This window comes from Pelodiscus sinensis, chromosome 1 (genome assembly GCF_049634645.1).
Source record: "Pelodiscus sinensis isolate JC-2024 chromosome 1, ASM4963464v1, whole genome shotgun sequence".
Lineage (NCBI taxonomy): Eukaryota > Metazoa > Chordata > Testudines > Trionychidae > Pelodiscus > Pelodiscus sinensis.
In genome coordinates, this window is record NC_134711.1 from 149,038,882 (window position 1) to 149,057,005 (window position 18,124).

General features: G+C 47.3%; 1 long non-coding RNA gene across 1 annotated transcript; it reads left to right on the forward strand.

Annotated features, from left to right (window-relative positions):
• Positions 1-9,239: 9,239 nt before the first annotated feature.
• Positions 9,240-14,308, forward strand: LOC112547255 (uncharacterized). The gene is made up of 3 exons (XR_012901130.1): positions 9,240-9,481; positions 9,605-9,959; positions 12,474-14,308. It is a non-coding gene; the product is annotated as an uncharacterized LOC112547255 (long non-coding RNA).
• The last annotated feature ends 3,816 nt before the right edge of the window (positions 14,309-18,124 follow it).

Here is an 18,124-nt window from a genome sequence, read left to right on the forward strand (position 1 = left end):
CTGCAAAGATCAGTGCATTTAACACTGCGAGCTGTTCAGATTCGATGGCAATGGGAGCTGTACAAATGCTGACGATAGACAGAATAAGTCCCTCAACTTCTGGGGTGGTGTGCAGGAAGGCTACCCAGGCGAACATGTCATCAAGAAACCAGAGGTGTGGGCATATGAAGGGCAAGAAACCAAAGGTGCGGGCCCAGGGTAAGATGTGTGTGGGGGAAAGTGGCTCTGCACCCCAAGAAGGGATGAGCTCTCAGGCGGAAGGGCCGTGCAGCTGAGGGCAGCCAGTCCTCAGCACTGCCCAGATCATGATACCCAGGCCTTCCTTCCCCCTAGCCCTCAGAATCCCACAGCACACATGGTACCTCAGAGCATGCGGTGCTGCGTTCCAGCAACGAGCCAAAGGGGCCCAGGGCAACTGTCCCTTCACTTCCCCCCCCCCCCCCCCCCCACACACACACACATTGGTGGGCCTGGTGAAGGGAGGTTAGTAAATAAACCTGAGTTTTGCCATCTGTCCCAAGTCTTTGGGGTTTTCCAACAGGCTCTAAGATTTCCTAGCTCACGAGAGCAGTTCCCATTGACGTTGGGCCCAGTGTGGTTAGAAAGGGACTTTACAGCCTGTTGTGTTGGGATTTTACTCTTTTCCAAATCAGGGCTTGGAATAAGAGCCAGGAAAATAGCTACAGACCCGGGCCCAGAGCCTCGAAAGGATGTAGACACCTATCTCCCATTGACTTCAATGGGCCCTGGGCTGTCTGAGGTTACTGCAACTGACTAAATCCTAACATGGGCACTGGTAGATGAGTGGGCCCCAACATGGGACATGACGCTCTGATGATGCTTGTGTCGTATCATCACATTCTCATGTCAGGGCAGTGCTCCGGTACTTTATGCCTGAAATGTGAAGGACAAGCAAAGTTCCTGAGGCTTTGTTCATGGTGCAGCTGAGCCGGCAATGCGGTGGCATCCGTGCCACGAGGTAGCTCAGTATTCAGTGCAACGTGTCACACTGTGTACTGCTCCCTGCTTATGTGATAGGTCCTCTAAGATTAACTCCGAGAACTCGCCCATTTCTTTTAATGATGTTTTACGTGCCATAACCCCGTGTTTCGTTTGGATATATTTAGTGCCGTGAAAGATGCCCATTGACACCTGTGTGCCTCTGTATTCTAAAGGCCAGCTGGGGACATGCCCAGCCTGCGCATAGGGGCTGCTCTAACTTACATGTGGCTCTCTGTGGCTTCAAGGTGTCATGGTGGCAGACAAGGGTAGCTGGAGTGCAGCAGCCCGTGCCCTGTTTTCTTCCCCCACCCTTTATGCCAGGAGCTGCAAGGACAGCAGTGTGAAGCCACTGGGTGTCCTCTAAAGGTATGTCTTTGCACTGGGGACGTGATCAAACCTGTCCTAATGATGATCAAATTAGCGCACTAAAAATAGTGTGTAGCTGCGGTGGTGGGAGTGGCTAATCATCCCAAGTACCTGTAATTTTCCTTAGGCTGCTCATCAGTCTCATCTAGTGTCTCATTCTCAGAGTTGAGAATCGCTGATGTTGGTATATATTGATGCTACACAAATGCAGGCTGAGCTAATATGTACTAGTTTTTAGTAAGGAGAGGGGAACAGGCACAGCCATCAAGAAAGGATATTTTTCTGGATCTCCTGTTCAATAGGTGTCTGCTACAAACACAGTGCGGCTGAAAGTTAAATCAATCTATTAATGCTGGAAGCCTGCCAAAACTCTTAGGAATTCTGCTGAGTCACACATTGTGCCTAAAAGGTGGCCACAGGATGAGCATGGGGAGCCACAAAGCTAAGGATCGCAACAACAGGAGCTTTAAAAACAAGTTATCTTTTCAAAAGGATGATAGGATCTTTACAGACACTTTCATCCAAATCACTTCACCCACCACTAAAATGCAGCTACCTCTAGGGTGGGATGCATCATCTGTTTAACAGTCCTTAAAAGGTATTTGCTTAACAGGGTTGGTTGGGTGGGGGAACCTTTCATGGCACACTCTCCCACATCTCCCAACATGTGGGGGACTCCTCCCATATGGGAAAGATCCTTGGCCTAGGAAGCATTTCTGAGAGGAAATTGAGGACTGAGTCTGTTCTGGCCCTCAAAAGAAAGGGAGCTTGTATGACCACAAGAGTAGTGAGTGAACTGCCTCTGGGTACATGTACATTGCAACCCTATTAAGAGCTATCTTGTGTCTTCCCAGCAAGCCCATTATTTCAGGCTCACTATTCTGACACCCCTGTAAACCTCATTCTAAGATGAGTAAGGGACGTTTTGGAATAACGCTCTAGTTGGAAATTTGATGCTGTGTAGACAGCACCAAATGGCGAAATAAGCTATTTTGAAATAGCATCGAAATAAGATACACAATTTGCGTAGCTGAAATTGCTTATCTTATCTCGAGTCAGGGTGCAGTGTAGATGCACCATCTGAATCCAATTCCAGCAGTAAATGGATGAGGTTTAGCATATTACCTAGTACGTGCATCATGCTTGTGGGCATTGTGTCTTTTCATGCTAGTCCACCAGTAAAAACCCTTGAGGGCATGTGAGGTTGGTACCAGGAGGCTGTGGTGTTCCAGTGGAGTATTGGTGGGAATTGGTAATGAAAAGTAGAAGGTGCAAGATGGGGTAGGGGACTGGAGGCAGAGAAGACTTGAAAGTGCCTTCTTGTGTCAGTGAGTCCAGAAGCTGCCCTTGAAAAGCCAGCTGTATCAATCTGAAGAATTCCACTCTGCAAAGTCCTGAGCCCGATGGCTAAGATCAATGCTGGTGTGACGCTCACACACTGACATAAAGCTGCTTGAGTTGGCAGCTAAGACCACTTGAGCTTATTTTGCTTGCAGTTTTCAACAGGTCTGTCTTCTCCGATAGGCAGGATTAGAGGAGATTTGTCCTTGTTTTGGAGAACAGAGCACTAGATTAGGCTTTGGGAATGCATCCAGCAAAACTGAGAGCTATTAACTGAGAAATGGCCATTGGTTAGTGGTTTATGGTAAATATCTGAAGAGAGAGTATAACTGAGCAATATAGTCAGAGACTCTGTACTGACTCATATTCTTCAATGGAAACATTTGCCATGTCCTCATATGGAAGGACTTCCACTTTTAAACCACAGAATATATAAAAGAGGATGTTTTATTTAAAAAATAACAGCAAAGCCTGGGGAATAAAGTAGCAACATGGGTATTTTAAGAAGCCAATCTACGAAGGTATTTCCAGTGTTTAGTTTGCTTATACCAGAATGCCATAACAATGCATCCCAAATGGCAGCTATCAAACGAGTATATTATATTTAGCGATGCTGTTGGTCCCAATCCAGTGTCAAAGGAAAGACTTCAACAGGCACAGGCTCAGAGTGAGTGCATGAAAGGCACAGCTGTAGCACTGTGAGCTGATGAGCTGGGAGTTTCCATACTGCAAACCAGATAGTGTCAGATATGTCCAGACCTTGTGCAGGAGACTCCAAGGAAACCCCCCTAGTATGGCAGGAATTGTGTTGGTGATTGGAATATTATGGCATGATTTTCAGACCTGGGTGCCTAAAGTTAGTTGACTAAAGCTACATGAAATAGACTTGAAATAAGATAACACAATTTGCGTAGTGCAAATTGCATATCTTATTTCGAGTTTAGGGTGCTGTGTAGATGCACCATAGCAGAGCACCCACAGCTGGCAGCATGTGTTCCTGTTGGTGGTGCACATCTGCACATGTTTCGTGCACATAACATTTATTTTGCACATGGATGGAAAAAAATTAGAGGGAGAACTGATCAGAACAGGTAGCTACTTACTATCTGAAGAGCCTAATTCTTTGTGTAGTCAATTATACCAGTGCAAAGTGGGTTTAAAACCTGCCAAAACATAATAGAAGTGGTTCACACTCACTTTGCACAGTGTGTAAATGAATGCACTAAAGAACCATCTGACCACAAGTGGTAGCTCTTACTCTAAAATAGGAATCTCTGTGAATTAAGTAGAAAAACGATAGGCGTGATTCTCACTTACACTGAAGCCCCGTTATGCTGTAAAGGCATTGTGACAAAAGCAGGCCCAGTGTAGCACTATTCCTTTCTGCACGTTCTTTTGATTGCTTCACCTTTCTCCCACCATTGTGTTTCCAAGACAGAGGGGATAACTAAGAGAAATGGTGACATAGAGGAAAATGTAGGGTGCAAAGCAGTAAAACATCCAGTCATTGAGATCAATTAGACTGCCTTAAGAGCAGCGTTGAAAGCTCCAACTCTGAAACTTTTAAAACAAGACTGGGCAAGAGGAAACTAGAATTACATTGGTCCCTAGGTACCCGGAATGATCTTGTATTTGTTCTCCATCTGTGATTTCTGTGTTTTTATGTCCATTTTCAATAAAGGGTGTGTCCGCTCCTTTTTGCAAGGAAATAAAATGATTCATTCCTTGGCTGTCTCTACTTCCTGAAATGTCTCCTGGCCACTAAATGAGCAAAAATTCTCCTTTCACATTTGCTTGACTCTAATATTCTGTTTTTCCTACTTCTGAATGAAGACTAAAGCCTATTTAAGTCAATGCAAAAAGACGCCCATAGAAATCAGTGGGCCTTGGATTAGCAGGACTGGCCTTACCAGGAGGCGAACTGAGGCAGCCACCTCAGATGCCAGACTATGTGGGGGGCGCCACTAGGACCCAGAGAATTGAGACCTTTCGAAGTTTTGGCCCAAGCGAGGGGACATGGGGGTGTCATTTGAGCTCCCTGCCTCAGGTGCCAAAATGTTGTGGGCTGGCCCTGTGGATTAGCCCATTTGTATGGTTGGTGTATACAGTCATGCAAATTTAAGAGAGATGTGATGAATCGGCTTTACATGTACTGCATCTTTAAATGTATGACATCTCCTTCTGTGGTTTCTGAGGGCATAGATTCTAGAACTAGGGATGCGGGGGGGGGGGGGGGGTGCTGCCACATGCCGTGTCTTTAAGTGGTTCCCATGATACACAGAGTTTCCACTTTGATTCAATGGCTCTCAGCACCCCCACTATACAAATTGTTTCAGCATCCCTGTCTGGGGGCAATATTTGGAGACAACCTAAGGCAGGGATTATAGAGAGAGTAACATCTCTCCCCCCCCCCCCCCCCCCCGTCTCTCTCTCTCTCTCTCACACACACACACACACACATACATGGAATCCCATTGCTCATCCTTTTATTGTTTGTTTTCTTCTGAAATTAGGCACATAGACTGATTGTACATGATTTTCTTATTGTGTAGAGAAAACATAACAACAGGGGGCTTGCTTTTACAGATATTGATTGAACAATCACATTGGCTGGGAGCACTGCAGACACAGAGAAAGCAAAACCACAGAACTGTGTTGTGTGGATGCAAGAGGAAAATTTTGTCCATCAGTTGGAAATAAGGAGAAATAAAGATCTGTTATTAGAATTAGAAGAATTATGAGCAGTCCTGAGGCTGAACTAAGCATAATTTGTTAGTGTTTCAACATGAATAATAATCACTGAAATTATTATGAACAGTACAAAACGTACATTAAGGGATCCTAAACTGTGGGCGGTGGTCTGCCGGCCCAATTGCACACTCCAGTCAAGCTCTTACGTTGGTACATCTTTAACTCCATGGGATTTGTGTAATCTAAATAAAAGTGATATAGATGTAAAGATTGGCTAGACAGAGTACAGAAAAATTTATTTTAAAAATCCAAGCTGCAGTATGTCAAGTTTAATTTTCACAAATTCAACACTGTGTTTTACTTTATGGTAACCAAGCAATGTATACACAGTCTACCATTTACAACTGTAAAAAATGGCAAGCAGTATTTTAATCTGAGATGGAGTGATATATTTTTTCAAAACAAGGAAGCTGTACTGGTGGAGAAGATAATGAAAGTCCTGGATCATTTACAGCTACCAGAAAATAGCCAGCCAAACAAATAAAGTGGTGAGAAAATATGATGACACATAATTGAAGTTTGGATTCTACTTTACCAGACTGGATGAGTACCTATTGCCTCAGTGTGTTATAATGCAACTGTTATTTTATGTTGGGTTGAGTCTTTACATACACAACTCAGAAATTTAGATTTTACATAACACAATTGACAATACAATATAGTGTTCAAAGTTGAACAACTACTTTGTTTTAAAATCAACAATTAATCGCACATGTTTGTCACAATTTTGCTAACATTATGTTACGTTATTGTTTGGTTTTATACAGAATTGTGTTTTCCTTGTTTGAACACCACATTTTGCTCTCAACTTTTTTTTAAAGTTCAGTTTTACTAAATTTGTTTGGTTTTAAAGGTCTTGAAGCTTTTCTTTCAGTGCACATTGCTAGGGACTTCTCTCGTCACAATTGCTTGTGTTAAAATGGAAAGGGAATGTGCTGTGTTTATTCACAGTGTTGTAGTTTTTATATATATATATGTAATTAAAATGAACAATTTTCCTCAAAAAATATTACTAATTGGCTGCAGTGCCTATTGCAGCTGCACAGCTAGGCTTCAGGGAAAAAAGTTTGGGAATGCCTGATGGGCATAACTTTCTTTAGCTGTACAGTTTGCAGGATCAAATTCTCAGCTGGTGCAATGGCTCCACAGCAGTCAATGAAACCATGCTCAAAAAAATGGATGATGGATGATCATAGATTAGCTGTGGTAAGCGTGCTGAAAATAGCCTTTTCTTCTTGAAAACAATGATTGTTAGTGTCAGGCGTAAAGGTGTGCCCCATTTAAAGAGCACCAGTTAGAACTACAGATGTGCAAAGGGCAGCGTGTGTCAGAGCAGATGGGAAAACCAATGGGAATGAGTGATGAGATGCTGTCTCTGAAGACTGCCTTTCCCCCACATAAATGGAGGAAATAGGAACTATGTGATGGCTTCCCTTGCATGACTTCAGTGTCTCCTGCCCACTCTGCCCTGGTCTACACTAGGGAGTTATTTTGAAATAACCCCCCTTATTTTGAAATAATACGTGGAGTGTCCACACTACCAACCCTGTTATTTTGAAATAAGGGGCTGGTTATTTTGAAATCTGTACTCCTGCTTTCTATGGGGAATAAGCTTATTTTGAAATAGTTATTTTGGGAGCTATTATTTCAAAATCATTTCCTACTGTAGACATGCCCTTTCAGTGGCCTATTTCAAAGCCCATTAAAGACAATGGAAAAGGGGGCTGTTAACTGCCAGGAGCTTTGGACCAGACTTTAGGAACTCGGTTGAGAAGACTGATGATGATGATAGAATGTCAGGAGGCAAAGCTTCGGGCCTGAATCTCCGTTTCCCTTAATCCCCATGGGCTTTAGTGGGAGGTACTCATATCTTGTGGGAGGAGAACTGGGCACGAGGTGTGCTCACAGTCACCACGGTTGCATCTTGATGGAGTTTGATTGGGCATCAGGTGGAGACCCTATTGTGTTGGAGCAAAAAAGATAAATAGCACCTCCTGTGAGGGGCTTCCAGTGGGACAGCTTCAGCTACAACCCAGCTTAGTCCACTGTACAGGGGAGAAACTCAGACACCGAGAGGTTAAGTGACTTGACCGGAGAGCCAGGATATAGAACCCGATCTACCTCACTTCAGGTCACATGCTTTAGTCCATGTTACCTCCTGTCCTTTCAGCACAGACATTCTTAATAATTCAGCTACTGCAGAAATGGCCTGGCAAATGAAAGGAAGGGAAACTGTTTTGCTCTTTCCTTGAAACATGTCCGAGAGTTTTCTCAGTACAATAGTTCTGCTTTAAGCCACAAACGGGCTCCAAACATTGATCCCTGGCCTCAGCGCCACATATTTTCCATATTAGAATAGCCCGGCAATGTAGGAAAAATGACCAAGGGATTTTTTGCCCCCACACTGCATGTGGAATCTCAGAATGATCACGTGGCATCTGACTCTGTTGTGACATAATGATTAAAGTTGTCACATTCCGAACCTGGACTCTGACCTTGCAAAGAATGGTATCCATATGATGCCAAGGCAGGGCCGGCTCTAGGTTTTTTGCCTCCCCCCCGCTTTTTTCACAGAGGCATGAGTGGAGTGGGACTGGGGCTGGGAGGAAGCAGCACTCTACACTCACTCTTGTTCTCAGGTCCCAGTGTGCAGAAGAAACTGGCTGCAGGGGCTGCCCTCATTTCCCAGCGCTGCCCCCCCCCCCTCGCCTGTGTTCGCCCCCAGGGAGGCATGCTCCCCATGTGGCCCTAGTGGTGGGGTGGGAGTAGGTGGAGGGAGCCATGGCAGGGAGCTGAGGCACTGATGGAGCCTGGCCCAGGGTGCTGTTCCACCGCACATTCCGGCCCGAGGAGGAGCAGGCAGGGAGCCCCACAGGTACCATCCCGAGCTGAGAGCCCCGCACCCAGCTGCTCAGAGCCTGTGACTGGCCCCAGGGTGCTGGGAGCTCTGCGCCGGCAGACCCAAGGTGCGGCCTGGCTGGGAGGTTCGTGGCTGCGGGCGCTGGCAGCTGCTCCTGGGGGCCACCTCGGGCTCAGCCAGACACTCATGCCCCAGGGATCTGCCCCTGAGGGGTGGCGAAAGCGGCACCTGCCCCCGCTGCCGGGTCCCCGGAGCACAGGGCCGGGGTGGCTGCAGCTGGAGGGGTGAGGGTGGCGCTCTGGATGCCCTAGGGCACAGCAGCCGGCCCAGCCCTGCAGAGCTTCCAGCCCTCCTGGGAGGAGCCACCACTCGCCCAGAGCCTGAGACCCTGGCCCCGGCACAGTCCGCTCCCCCCCGGCCAGCCGAGGAGCCTCTCCTCCCCTCCCCGGCGGAGGGAGAAGGGGCGGGAGAGAGGCAGGGAAGGGGAGCCAGGCAGCTGGGCTCCAGCAGAGGGGGGCTTCCTCCGGGGCTCAGCACAGCCTGGCACCGGGGTCTCTGCAGCTGGAGGAGGGATTCACTTGTCCCTGGTGCTTGAGGGATGGGGCCCCGCTGCGGTGGGGCCCCAGTGCCCACCAAACCCCTGAACTCCGCGCCAGGGAGCCGGGAGCCAGCTGCCAGGAGCAGCCACCATGGCTGCGGCCTGCCCCGCCGGGCTCAGCATCACCAGCAGCAGCCACGACCGCCTCGCCCTGCCTTCCAGGAAGTGCCCCAGCAGGGGCCACGCCTCGGGGCCACCCGCGCAGAGCTCCCAGCGCCCCGGGGCCAGGCGCAGGCTCCAAGCAGCTGGGTGCGGGGCTCCCAGCTCAGGGCGGCCTCCACGGGGCTCCCTGCCTGCTCCTCCTCAGGCCGAACGCCACCCCTCGCAATGTGCCGCCCCAAGCATGTGCTTCCTTTGCTGGTGCCTAGAGCCCGCCCGGTGCCAAGGGAGTATCAAGGTCCATTTGTGCCGCTCACCTTTCAGGACCTGGGGTTTGATACGCACCTTTCTTTCGGGGGTACCTTAGTGACTACATTACCATGCCCCATGCTGCAGATAGGAAAATACTAATGCGGCCATTCCCAACCATTCCTAAGATCTGCCCCACGCCTGCCTGAAAGCAGGTGAGGTCTAAATAAGACTTTTTTTTTTTTTTCCTGAGGATCAGCATATTATTTTGCTTCTTTCTTAAAAAAAAAAAAAAAAAGACCCGTAGGACAAAGTCACTGGTGCACTCTGTCTTCCAGACCCACGGACATGACAGTGCAGCTTCGGAGGAACCAGCCAATCAGGGGCCAGGAAGGGCTACAAAGGGAGCTGCAAAGCAGTGCTGCAGTTAGTGCATGGCAGAGCTCAAGCAGTGCAGACTGTGAGGCTAGCGAAGGAAGCAGTCCCCAGGAGGAGAAGCCCTGGCGGCACCACTCTTGCCACGTGGGGAAATAGAGTGAGAGACACTAGACAAGAAGGCACCAAGATGGGGCCCTGTTACTGGTGTACCCTGGAGAGGTTTGTGTTGATTGGCTCACACTAGGTGTGACTCAGCTGCGTTGCTGAAAGGGCTTTGGACTTGGACTTAAGGCCAGAAGGAGGTGCTCGTGGCAGGTGAGTGCTGCCCCATTACACCACTATTACCACATTACCCCTGAGAGAATTAAATTGCACGCTAGAATCTTGATATCTTTGAGGCTGAGTTTTGGGGGAGGGGAATGTTTAAACACTGGGGAGCCAGAAGGTTCAGCACTGTGCCCAGAAGAGCTAGGGTTGAACACTTAGGCCAGGGGTGGGCAAAAGGGCCTGATCTGGCCTGCCAAATGGGTTGATCCATCCCACAGAGGCCCTGCCGGTCCCCTGCACCCAGGCCAATTAGGACCTGGGGGTGGGGGAGTATGCAAAGCTTCCTCCCACCCTGTAGGCAGCATGCAGTGCTTTGAAGCACCACACGCTGCTTGCAGGGCAGGAGGAGATGTCTCATGCTCCCTGCCCCCAAGCCCTAATTGATCTGGGGGCAGGAGGTGCATGCAAAGTTTCCTCCGCCCTCCCCTCCACTCTGCGAGGAGCACATGGCACTTCAAAGTGCCGTACACTTGCACAGGGTGGGAGCAGAGCAAGCGAAGCTTTGCACAGCTCCTCCGTCCCCAGGCCAATCAGGATTTGGGGGTGAGAGAGCATGTGATATCTCCTCCCATCCTGCGAGCAGCGCGTGGCACTTTGAAGTGCTGCATGCTCCTCACAGGGTGGGGGTAGTTCAGGAGGAGGCTTCACGCGCTCCACCCACCTCAGGGTCAATGAGAGCCTGGGGGCAGTGAGTGTGTGAAGCCTCTTCCCACCCTGCCAGGGACATAGGTGCCTGGTGGGAAGGGGGAGATAAAAGGGCTCCCTGACCCCCAGACCAATTATGGTCTAGTGGTGGGCAAGCCCAGAAGCATTCTGGCCCCACCCCTTCCAGATTAGGCTCCTCCCCTTCTGGCCTGGCACCACTTTAAACATTTTTTAAGTGGCCCCCGGCCAAAAATTAATGGCCACCCCTGATTTAGAGGGTGGTGTGAGAAGGTCTGTATCTTGATAATGTTCCTAGAGACTCTGAGATTGGGGTAGTGGCCAGCCTCCATTCAGGCTCCAGGACCACAGCACACCGCAGGGTGTATTCCCTTCCCAGCCAGTACTCATGGGTGGCCAAGAAACTCTGTAACACTTACACATTGCCTACCCCTGTGGTATCTAAGCCCCAAGTGCATTTTTCAGCAGAGCAAGGAGCCAGGGTGCAGAAAGGAATGCCTAACAGGTGTCAGTGAGGAGTCAGGCTGATCCTAGAAATGGTTAGGACTAATTAGCTTAATGACAGTGCTAAGCATAATTGTGTGGCATTTAAAATGTAAATGTAGATTTAAATTACTCCCAGCTGTGAAGAAGAGATTGAAAGGCTTCTCTGTTTCCTTCTCATGGGTAGATGGTTCTGTGTCAGTTTAAGGGGTAACCATGGGGTTGGATTCTCCATTGCCTAGCACCCTGTTTAGTCATTTACCTCAGTGCAAAGAGAGTGTAAAATTACCAGGCTACTTAGCATGGGCCTATAGTGCACAGGGTGCCAAGCCATGGGAGAATCAGGCCCAGCTCTTGCAGTGGCACCTGCTAAAATCAAACTGCAGGGCTGTGTCTAGACCAGCAAGCTTTTCCAGCTGCTTGAAAAACTTGCCAGCTGTCTACACTGTCCACTTGAATTTCCGCAAGAACACTGACGATCTCATGTAAGAAATCAGTGCTTCTTGTGGAAATACTATGCTGCTCCTGTTTGGGCAAAAGTCCTTTTGCGCAAGAGGGCTAGTGTAGACGACCCGGTATTGTTTTGTGCAAAGAAGCCCCGATTGCAAAAATGGCGATCGGGGCTTTCTTGCACAAAACCGCATCTAGATTGGCACGGACACTTTTTTCCGCAAAAAGTGCTTTTGCAGAAAAGTGTCCGTGCCAATCTAGATGCTCTTTTCTGCAAATGCTTTTAACGGAAAACTTTTCCGTTAAAAGCATTTGCGGAAAATCATGCCAGTCTAGATGTAGCCCAGGAGAATTAGGCTGATACCTTTTGTTTCAGTTGAGGTCCAAAAGAAACTTTCCCCCTCCTCCCTCAATATTAATATGGCAAAATAAAGTACATTCTGGGAGGCTTACACTTTCCTGTCAAGCATCCAGCAACAGCTCTCTGGGAGACAAAACACCGGATGAGCGCGACCATTGGTTTCCTCCAGCATGGCGTTGTCTTTGTTCTTACTGAGACTTTCAGTAAGTGAGCCAGAGGGTTGGGGGCTGTTACAGCAGTGGGTGGATGAGGTTTTGAGGCCTGCAAATACATGTGGGTCTAGGATGTAATTTGTCCTTTGAAAAAAATAGTTGCTGGAATGTTGGTGGTGTTATTGAAATGGAAATTGTCTGTTTTCACACTTTTTTTTTTCAGGTTTTCATTGGAAAAAAAATGAACTTAATTTTTTGTGGTGTTCATTTGTTGGAAACTGACAAACTTTTACCTTTCCCCCTTCATTTTTGTCAAATATTCAAGAACATTTCCCCCCCCCTCCGCTGATTGGCTCTGCTATCATGCTGACAATTACTTTATTTAATCCATAGGGCTATAGGTGTTGAATTCAAGCTGGAAGAAATCTAAATACAGCACTACATTTGTCATGCTATGGTTTCTGATCAGAGACTTGTGCTAGCTGAGTCAGTGGGTGTGGTATTTCCCATGGAGAAAGGAGCAACAGGTGTTGAACTGTTTATGTGATGTCGCTATTAGAGGAGCTATGTGACATGATATGTTTCATTGGCTTCTCTCACCCCCTTTCGTGTGTGTACACACAGATTTCAGTCAAACCTCTTATCTGAATTTGAATTAATTGAAAATCTGGGACCCAGAGGAATCAGTCCCATAGGTCATGTGAAGATTGGCTTTATCCCCTGAAAATTCAGCCTCATGGAGCTCCTATGCTAAATTCTGCAGGGCCTGAGCTTTCATCCTGCTGAGTGTAGGAGCTCCAAAGACTAAATTGCACATAATCTCAACCCTGCATTGCACAGCTCTGCAGGACCAGAGCTCTTGTTCCAGTGAGCCCACCAGAGCACTAAAGTCTACATAACTGCAAGTCTTACATCACTGAACTTCTAAGCTCCGCAGTACTGGAGTAAACTTCAGGAAGCTCCTAATCACTGCAGGAGTGGAGCTACAGAGCAGTTGCTGAGTTGCTATTATCATGAACCAGAGTACAGTTCTTAAACAAAGCCTTCTGAAAGTACCAAAGACTGTTGGATACCTGATTGTCTACTGAGCAGTGCAAGGTGTTTCTTTTTTTTTTAAAGAAAAAGCCACAGCCTTAATTTCACATGTGAGAATGGTGAGACATACGTCATTCCTAGGTTATAAAGGAGTTGAAGATCACTTGGTACGTTGTTAGGTTATTTTTTTCTTAGATGTGGAATAAACAGTAATAATATGGTCTCTGATCTCCATCTCACAAGATTTAGTTATCATTAAACAGGTAATGCACAAACTAGACACTAGTCTAACATTGTCCTCTCTTCTCTCCCCTCTTTGTCTTTATCAATCTTTGTTTCAAAATATGTGAACATTGTAAATTTTTTGGTGCATACACTATCTTCTCCCACATACACACATTCATTTGTACAGAGCCTGACACAATCAAATCCTCATTTCTATAGTGAGCTTTAAGTGTTATCACAATACAACTGATAAATAGCAAGCATAATTTTCTTTTCACATTTACAAGGATGAACTCAGTGACACCTAGAACTTGTTATGCTCCAAAATTCAATAGTTAACACTTAATATACTAGTGTTTTGATGGGGTGCTGAAGGATAAAGATTTTAATTTATGGAGAGAACCAAATGGTCTTCTGATACCTTGGCTAACTTACCTTATTTCTTGTAGACTGTGTTGCTATTTGAAAGAATAAACCTATTCAGTGTGCTTTTTAGGGGTCTTATACAATAAGCAAGCAGATATTAATATTTAAATGAATGTGTCACTAATGCTAACACAACTAAAATTTCACTAAGTTAATTAGGAATTACATAATAGTTATTAAATCACATTTGCAACTGAAATTGAATCACTGGGTTAAGAACAATATTGAAGTAAGACATCAAGTGGTCAAATTATCAAATTACTACAGCAAGTAATCAAATCACAAGGTTATTATCATAAAGAATTACTTTTTATTAATCCAGTGGCAGGAGACTGAAGGAGGTAGCTATGCACACGCACGCGCGCACACACACGCCTACCTTACAGAATAATGAACAGTTCTTTCTGGAAATAGAGGGAAAATAAAATACTTAAAGCTTTGGATTTCTTCTGGTTTGTACACTTGGTGTCACATTGCAGGGTTGTGGCTACAGTTTCTGGTGGGTGACTACAGCCACAGATGTAGTAGCTTCCGTGTAGAGCTTGTTCCCACATGAGTCTGTGCTGGTTCACAGGGCACCCATGGCTGTGAATCTTCTTGTTACCCTACTGCCTCCTGCATGAGGGATGCTTTCTTGGACTTTACTGGGTGTCAGATCTCTGACACCACCAGGCTGTGAGCCACCCAAGCACTCCCCTCTGGTCTCTGCCATCCTTATTGTTGTCTTGCGATTAACAGTAGTTAGAGCCCTAGTAAATTTCCTCAGCACGCTCAGAAATATCAGGTATGCTTTCCCCAAAGAAACAGTGCATGCACCAGTTTCTATGATTCAACTCAGGATCAGCTTCTTATGTAATGCCATAGCACTGAGATATATTTCTTTATCTTACTATATACATTAGAAATGTGATAGTAATTTCTAATGTATATAGTACATTATATACTATATACCATAGTTCATCCATTTGTGAGTCTATTTGTTCAAGAGCTAGGTAAGAGCTAGGACCACCAAATTTGCTATACAGTTTCCTCTTATAATGTAAAGCAAGGTCAGGATTTGATTGTGGCAGGACAATGGGATGTGCCTGGAATGCAATTGTTTCTCATAAAATGGAAAAGGAGGGGGTCTGGCAGGAGGGACAGTTATATTTCAGAATGACCACAGGGAGGCAGCAAGGGACCAGCGATGAGGGCTGGGACAGCTATAACCCCACTGGGCCAGCAAAGGGCAGGGGTGGAGAAAGGTACAGCTATCTAGTATATATTTCAGAAAGTTTGTCTGTTTGTGTGTCTGGCTGTCCTCCAGCCAGTACATACATGCACCCCACTCCCAACTGTGCCAGCTGCAGTTGTAGGGACCATGGACCGGCACTTCTTACCTGACTTCAACATGCCGTGGTGAGAGAGGTCTGGTGTTGTCCCCTCTCCCTGGGGCAGCCTGCATACTGTACCTCTCATCCCCCAGACCACTGATTTAAATGAAGAAAACCAAAACTTATATAAGGACCTGAACAAGACCAGGTAATCTTCTATTTACTCAAGATGCAAGTGAGATTGAGAGAGGATAATGGAAGCAAAAGATTGCATAAGAAAAATCATAACATGCTTTTAGAGGCTGAACTTAACAGGCTAACTGCCTCTCTAAAGTAGTTTCTCACCCCAAAAGTCATTTGCAGTATTTCAACCAAGGTTGGTTGAGATCCTGTTTTCATGAAACCTGTGTTTCAGTTCTGCTTTGATTCAGACTTTAGAGCATTTTTTAGTATATGTACACAAGTCTCTGCATAGTATCTGTTCATACATTTTGTAGTGATTTTAATGATCATTGTGACCCTGGCTTTCATCTGAGACCTCACATGACATTCATTAGTCATGGGAATGTAAATGCCAGAATCAGGAAATTCTTGTAACCTCCTTGCTTGTTGGCTTTGAGGGGCTTCATATGTGTGATGGGGGTGGACTAGGCTCAGAGGACCCTTACTGGAGGCCTCAGTGTCCTGCTACACTTGTCCCAAGAAAGGATCAGTAGAGAGGTCCTCCAAGCAGGCTAGAGTGGCTGCAGGGAGCAGCCAATCAGGATCCCCACAGGCCTATATAAAAGGACCTTCTGGTCCAGTGTGAGTTCAGCCTGCTAACAGCTACTGAGGAAGCAAAAGGTGCTGGTGGTTGGCTTCAGGGTCTGCATAGGCGAAAGCAGGTAGTTACTGGGGGAAGCAAGGAAGGAACTAGCTGGCTGCTGGGCCTCAATGAAGGTGGGCTATGGGAAAGTGGCCTGGAGAAATGCAGAGCAGCAGTTGGTAAATGTAGCACAAGGCTGCTTTACTTAAAGGGTCCCTGTGTTTGTACCCAGAGCAGTAGGTGGGACAGGATCCTAATGAGCAGCCCGTGGGGGAAATGGCTGGGTTCCAAGGAAGGGAATTAGAACTGTGACACCCTAGGGCAGTGGTCCCCAACCTTTTGAGGTTGTCGGGTGCCGGGGGCGTGGCCACTTGCCCGCCGGGCGCCAGGGGGTGGGGACACTTGTGCGCCCAGGGGCGGCGGCCCCCCCTCATAGCCGCGCGCCTGGGGGTGGCGGCCCCCCCCATAGCCGCGCCATGTGCCCGGGGCTAGGCTAGCCCCGAGCACCTGGCGGGCGCATGCAAATGCCCCCGTGGGCGCCATGGCGCCCGCGGGCACCGTGTTGGGGACCACGGCCCTAGGGAAAGGGGCTACGCTGGGGCTGACTCAGTGGAGAGCAGTGGTCAGTAATGTGGCTCGGCAGAAGGGCTCGAGTCAGAGGCCCCAGGGAAGAAGCTCTTGGTGTGCTGCTCAATTCCAGGGTAGGAGCCTGGCAACCTAGCTGGAGCAAGCGAGGGAATCCTAGTGAGCCCTATTGGACAGGTCAAAGACTAAGCCTAGAGAGGGTTGTGCAGAAGGACACAGCAACTGAGCATTTCACAATGGGCTCTGTTGGATTCTTTAAAAAGACTGATCCCCAGGAGGGACATTTTGGACTGTGTATCCCAGCGGGGTCTTTTCTGTGTCTCACATGGACTGTGTGAGACTTGGCTGGAGGGTTGAGTACACAAAGACTCACCTGACAAGTGCAGCAGCTGAGGCGGGCACTATGAGTGGAGGAAACCGAGGAAGAAGCTGCAGGCACGCACACACTCAACTGGGGCTCTCACGAGAGGTGAGTGCACCCATTACACTGTGTCAGTCTCTGGGAATGGGGCCAATCGCTTGAGCTGGAGGAGCTGAAGGACCAAAGTATTACCTCTTCCTCCCTGAGAGGGCCTGCCCAAGGAGGCTAAGAGGGGCACTTGCTTCAGATGATGTTGGTGGCCTGAGAGCCCTCAGACTCCCCCTTTGACTTAACTCCTATAAGGAGCAACTCTCCCACTTACTCGGTCTTAGGCCCCTACCTCCATAATTTTCGGGCCAGCTAGTTGGTTCTGACATCTGGAAACAGTCAGTGTGGCCCTGTCCTCATTAATGTGGGCAGGCTTCAGGCTGTGGCTAGTGTGGAAAGTCCCACTTGGGATGACATAGTGTGTGGGAAGGTCACTGTTGCAACAGTGTGCTGTCTGGTCCCGCAAAACACCAAACCAGACGTAATGTAGAGCTCACTTTAAACTGCCTCAGTCTTCTGTCTGGGCCCACTCTTGTCATCAGTGGTCAGCATAGGCCTAAGTAGTCTCTTAAAATTAGCCCACTGCCTAGTCATGATCTTGTCACTCACCCCTACATCCCCTTGCACACTGGGAATAGATGTCACTGGCCTGTGACAAGTTGTCACATGACATCATGCATCAAGCAAACGTAGGGAAATAAAGGGTGGGCTTCCACTAGATAAAAGATTGACTTGCATCAATAGCATTTGTCCTAGTAGCAAAAGACTTTTTTTTTTTCTTAGCAGCATCTGCTCCATTTAACACAAAACAATAAAGTTTAAACGCTGCCAAAATTCTCACTTGGGTTATTTCTCTTACAGGGGGTGTTCTGCTCATATGCATGTGAGGTTTTGCCTTCACTGCGAGTTCTTCCAGCAGAAAATACACTAATGAGACTCGTTAGCATATTTTCTGCTGTTTCTTTTTGTGCAAGGGATTTTTATGCAAAAAGAAGCAGTGTGGACAGGTTTTTTTTGGGTGCAAAAACCCTGTTTTGCACAAGATCCTGGTGCCTGTCCTGTAGAGGCATAAGGATCTTGTGCAAAATGGGGGGTTTGTGGGGGGGGGGAACCCTGTCCGCACTGCTTCTTTTTGCACAAAAACCCCTTGCACAAAAAGAAATGGCAGAAAATAGGCTAATGAGATCACAATTTATACTATTTTCTCTCTCTCTCTGATAAGGGAAAGTTTCAACCAGTGTATACA